The sequence below is a fragment of the Apodemus sylvaticus genome, chromosome 4 (genome assembly GCF_947179515.1).
Source record: "Apodemus sylvaticus chromosome 4, mApoSyl1.1, whole genome shotgun sequence".
Taxonomy (NCBI): Eukaryota; Metazoa; Chordata; class Mammalia; order Rodentia; family Muridae; genus Apodemus; species Apodemus sylvaticus.
In genome coordinates, this window is record NC_067475.1 from 50,152,865 (window position 1) to 50,158,525 (window position 5,661).

The 5,661-nt window shown below is 44.4% G+C and overlaps 1 pseudogene; it reads right to left on the reverse strand.

Annotated features, from left to right (window-relative positions):
* Positions 1–2,577: 2,577 nt before the first annotated feature.
* On the reverse strand, positions 2,578–5,336 carry LOC127683571 (U3 small nucleolar RNA-associated protein 14 homolog B-like; annotated as a pseudogene).
* Between the last annotated feature and the right edge of the window lie 325 nt (positions 5,337–5,661).

Below are 5,661 nucleotides of genomic sequence, written 5' to 3' on the forward strand. Positions count from 1 at the left end.
TCCCGGTCAACATTTTAAAAAATGAAGTTATAATGATCTCTGAGTACCTCAAAGTCCTTTATCGATTGATCTGCTCTCTCTGGACATGGCCCCTTTCCCCATCGGTGATCTGGTCCCAAAGACTCACAGGCGGCTTCTCTGGCAGCCGCATTCTTGATAAAATCTTGAGCACCAATTACTGTAAAACATAAAGCGTCTCTAATCCTACATTCAGGGAGTCAGCTTTACCACTCCTCACTCCGCAATCTAGCTAGCCGTCACCTATCCACAAGACCCTTCCTCTAACTGATTCTTACTTAGAAATGGAATTGTGTAGACCCTTCCTGGCCTTTAACTTTCAGCTATCTATCCTTCTACTTCTTCATCCTCCCAAGTGCTGGGATTTCAGGGATGTCCCACCATGCATAGCTTTACGTTTTAAAAATATACAAGAATTCTCTAAAACCGTAATCCTCCATCCCACTTCAATATATCCTTCCACCTTTCCAAGAATAAGTAAAAATGGAAAACTAAATCCCCCCAGGTCCAAAACCCTGCTGAACTTCAAGGTATCCAATAAAATCCCCTTTCTCCCTTATTCTCCACAAAGCTCTTGCCAGGTGATTATTCTACTTCCTGTCATCCAGTCCTCCTGCCGGTAGTCACCCCAAGTTCTACAGCTGACATTTTTAACTCTTAAACCCATTAACAATACATCCCAAAGGCACACTGCCAGCTTGGATCTCACTCCTTTAATAAATGCCATAACAATCCCCTATCCAAGACTTAATTCCTCTACTTTACTTAAGAGAAAAGAGATAAAAAGGATAATTCTATATTTTTCTGCAAGGCATTTAAGGCCCTTCCATAATCGATTTTTCAGGACTCCCGAATCTCTGTCACACTGTGTGCTTCTGTCTTTCCACTTCTTCACTTGGGATGACCAGGGGCTGCTGGACACCAAGAGGGGGAGGAAGGATGAAGCAGAGCCGAATTCCACCGTATGCCTGTAGAGAAGGACGGACTGCAGCCGAGTTCTGCGCTCCGAGTCTTCCTTGACACACTAGAGAAAAGGATGAAGTGAAGTCCAGACCCGGTGGATCAGCAGGACCCAGGTCTGCCAGGGAATGCTGGGGAAAGGTGGTCTCCAGTGTTTCAACTTTTAGAAAACAGCTCTCTTAGATAGTAGTCAATGAAGCAGCTTGTGTGCATATACTTTATACAGGATGAATCAAAGACTATATATATATATATTGATCCTGGAGAATGGGAAGGATTGTTTGTTTGGTTGGTTTTTTGTTGTTGTTTTTGTTTTTTTGTTTTTTTGAGATAGGGTTTCTCTGTATATCCCTGGCTGTCCTGAAACTCACTCAAGAAGTAGAAGGATAGATAGCTGAAAGTTAAAGGCCAGGAAGGGTCTACACAATTCCATTTCTAAGTAAGAATCAGTTAGAGGAAGGGTCTTGTGGATAGGTGACGGCTAGCTAGATTGACCAGGCTGGCCTCAAACTCAGATATCTACCTGCCTCTGCCTCCCAGAGTGCTGGGATCAAAGGCATGCACCACCACCACCACCTAGCAAAGGGGCTCTTCTTCTTTTTTTTTTTTTTAATTTTTATTTATTATATGTAAGTACACTGAAGTTGTCTTTAGACACACCAGAAGAGGGCATCAGATCTCATTACAGATGGTTGCGAGCCAACATGTGGTTGCTGGGATTTGAACTTACAACCTTCGGAAGAGCAGTCAGTGCTCTTAACCACTGAGCCATCTCTCCAGCCCCAAAGGGGTTCTTCTTAAGGTGAAGTTTCATTAGCTGAAGTTAAAGGTTCCAGGGATACCTCATTTGCATGGAAAGATATTCCAGGAAATTAAACCTGTAATTTCCTCCAGGGCTTCCCTGGTATTCCTCAGGTAGAAGATTGAGGTCAGGTTCCCTATATCAAGTGGAGAAGAGGAAACCCACTAAGAAAAGGGAGTTTCCCATTTTGCATTAGGAAAGCTATGCAGACATGGCAGACTATTACTTCAGTAGCGCCGTGCAACACTTTATTATTAAATTCTATGCTACTCTATCTTCATTGTCTGTCTTCTCCAAGTCTCTAAATTTGTTCACTCCTCCTGTATCCATTTGGGCTTGTTTTGTTTTGTTTTCGGGCCAAGTTCTCATTCTGTGGCCTCAACTAAACGATCCTCAGCCTCTCAGAATGCTGGATTACATACATAAGTCAGTATATCAGGATTATCAGGGTCAGTTAACTTAATATATAAACTAATTGATTTTTTTCTGCCCATGCTTCCTCTGACCAATCCCAGCCTGAACTTCACTTCGGTCCACTCAATCCTCTCGTAACCTAGGATAGGTACCTATATAGGAACTCTACATATTTCCCATAGATGAATCATTTCTAAATTTAACATACATCTTAAAACAGAATGTAAGCTCTTCACTAGATAAAAATGCCTTATTTCTACAATGTGGCTTAGGTTCACAGTGTTCTATCAGCTTAGGAAATGACCCTGAAGCAAGATGACACAACCAAGAGAAACACTAGAGGTTCCCAGTCCCAGGGACAGAGATGGTACTCCACTGGCAGCTCAATCTGCAGAGCTTTTCTTCAGTTGTTTTTGTTGTTTTCTGGAGAGACACTTCAGATTGCTCTATAGGATAGGGAGGTCTGACCTTGTGGAAGAGTGGTACCCTACATTTTCTGCTTTTATGGGCTTAATGATATGGCCTAGTTTGGTGCCAACCTTGGGAAGTATCAGGTTTTGGAAGGCCCTCTCGGGGTTCCACATGTACTCAACAGGGTTCTGGATAGTCCTTTCAAATTTCTGGTGGTAGGTGAATGGGAGTAGGATAGCAGCTACAAGGATGCTGGGCTTCTCACTGATAATCACATTTGGCAAATTCTTGTCCTTTCTTGTAGAACTTTCAGGAGGTTTAATAAGAAAATGGCATCTTTCCTTGGCACTGGGCTTAGGCCAGGTAGAAGCCTCATCCAGGCAATGAGAGGTCCAAGTCCTTTGATTTATTTGCCTCTATTAACTTCTCTTTTCTCTTGTAAGAACTTTTGTGACATCATCCCCAGCAAAAGCTTCCTTTATTAGCTACTTGTGATCTGTCTCCACTTCATCTTGCAACTCCTGTAGTTGTGGGCACTGCCAAAGACCTCACAGAAGGAGATGGAGTAGTTAGTTAGGAGGGTGTGTAGTTAGGAGGGTGTGTAGTTAGGAGGGTGTGTAGTTAGAAGGGTGTGTAGTTAGGAGGGTGTGTAGTTAGGAGGGTGTGTAGTTAGGCGGATCTGTAGGTTTAGCATTTGTTCCTTCTATGTCTTCCCTCCAGGCACACCAGGGTTGGTGGGTGGGTTCATCTCCTTCCACTCCCCTTTCACCTCAGGTCTGGGAAGCCCAGTTTTTTTGGATAATGTTCCTCTTTACACAACTCTCCTAGTAGTTCCAGGACATGTGCTTTCTCTAGCCTTTGAAGCATCAAGAACTTCTCTGAGGCAAGGTCCTCTCCCTGGATATAGAGAACACTTTCCACTGTTTGATTCTCAGACTGATGACTGTCCTTGTTGAATTTCTCTACTCTCAACTCAGATCTTTCTTTCAACACAAGTTCTTCTGCCGCTGATCTTTCATGTCCCTCCCTCTCAGAAGACACAGGGGCCACAAATTCAGGCCTCTGTTCAGGGACTGTCTTGATCTCACGCCTTTTGCACTGCTGTTGCAGCTACAAAGCATCCAGGGATTTACGCCATCTGCATTCATCTGTAGGTCATCCATTCCATCGGGGACAGGCACTTTCCCCTCTTCTGTGCGTCCGTCCTCTTCCTCACCCTCTGAAACTTGGCCTCCAGGTCATACGTGGCCATGACTGCCTTTGACTTTGCCCGTTTCCGTTGCCCTGGTGTTTTGTCATTCTGGCCTTTTCCACTTGTTCCAGTCCTTGCAATGCAGCATTTGGGCGGTCCTTCCACAGCTGCTCAAACTGTTTTAAGGCTTTCTTAGCCCTTCCCTGAGTTAGAATTCTGTGATACTTTTCACTCTTGATTCTTCACTCTTCCAGCTCTTGTCTCGTAATAGGACTACAGAGCTTGCGTCCTCTGAAACTCTGCTCTGCTCTGCGTATCTTGGCTTCTTCCGGGCTCATGGCTTGACAGAGGTTTTTGTTTGTTTGTTTGTTTGTTTTTTGTTTGTTTTTTGTTTTTTGTTTTTTTTCCCATAGGAGTCAATAAAGGGTCTGTTACTGGCTGCTTGTTCTTATGAAGATGGTTAAAAACTTCTTGTTTCAGGGGTGTTCTTGCTTTCCAGCCACTGATTACATGCTCAGTGGGAGCAACAGCTGGCTGCTCCTTCTCCATGGGAAAAACCAACTGCTCTGCTTGCCAGTTCTTCAGAACGATAGGATCCCACTTGGAGAGCATTTGTGAGATTTTGCTGAATGATGTTTCCCTGAGGTCAGTCTCTTCTTTGTTAAGAGGTATGGTCACCTCACTTAGGATGATATTCTCCAGTTCCATCCATTTTGTCTAAGAATTTTATGAACTCATTGTTTCTAATAGCTGAATAGTAGTACTCCATTGTGTATATATACCTCATTTTCTGTATCCATTCCTCTGTTGAGGGACATCTGGGTTCTTTACAGCTTCTGGTTATTATAAATAAGGCTGCTGTAACACTCAAGGTATGCACTCACTGATAAGTGGATATTAGCTTAGAAGCTTGGAATACTCAAGACACAATTCACATATCAAATGATGCCCAAGAAGGAAGGAGAGGTCCCTGGTTCTGGAAAGGCTCCGTACAGCAGGGTAGGGGAATACCAGGACAGGGAAGTGGGAAGGGGTGGATAGGGGAACAAGGGGTGGGAAGAGGGCTTATGGGGCTTTGGGGGAGGGGGGATCCAGGAAAGGGAAAATCACTTGAAATGTAAATAAAGAATATATGGGGGGAAGAGGTGTGGTCAGAGTCTTTGACTTGACTCTATGCTGCTGGTTTTTCACAGCAGCTAGTGAAGATAATGCTGTAGCAGACCTAAGCAAACCCCAAAGGACCAGCTTTCTCACCTGATCCTCCCGAAGTGACCTTGCAGTCTGACACCATCCGACTAGCTTCAGATCTCTCTGTCAACTTCCATTTATTCTTTCTTCCAAGGGAACTGACTGCTTCCAGAAGCTTTTGATATTTTCGTTCTCCATCACTGTGCTCCTTATCTTCACTCTTACTCAGTGGTAGTCTGGCAAATCCACTAGTTCTTCCTGCTGGCACAAAGCCAGAAGGTCTGCCACATTTCTGGCCATTTTCATGGTAGCAGTCTGTATGCACTTGAAAAAGTATCTGGTCTCGCTCATCTTTGGTTTCATCTATTGACTGCCCATTGTCTCTGTCATTGATGTTTTTTGAGAATCTTATTTATGAAGATGCCAAGTTTTATATACACAGGTGGCAATCCACTCAGCAACCCAAAGTTGGTGATATGTCACACAGGAGGCTAAGACAGATATGGATCTCAAGTTCAAGGCCAACATGAGCCTCATAGCAAGTCCAAGTTGAGTGAACAGCAAGACCAGCGGGCTCCGAACCACGCAGGCCTGGCTGCCCCCCCCCCCCTGTCCACTTCCAACTGATCCCGCCCAGCACCTCCTCCTCAGGACCCCGACGCAGCTGCCAGGGCTG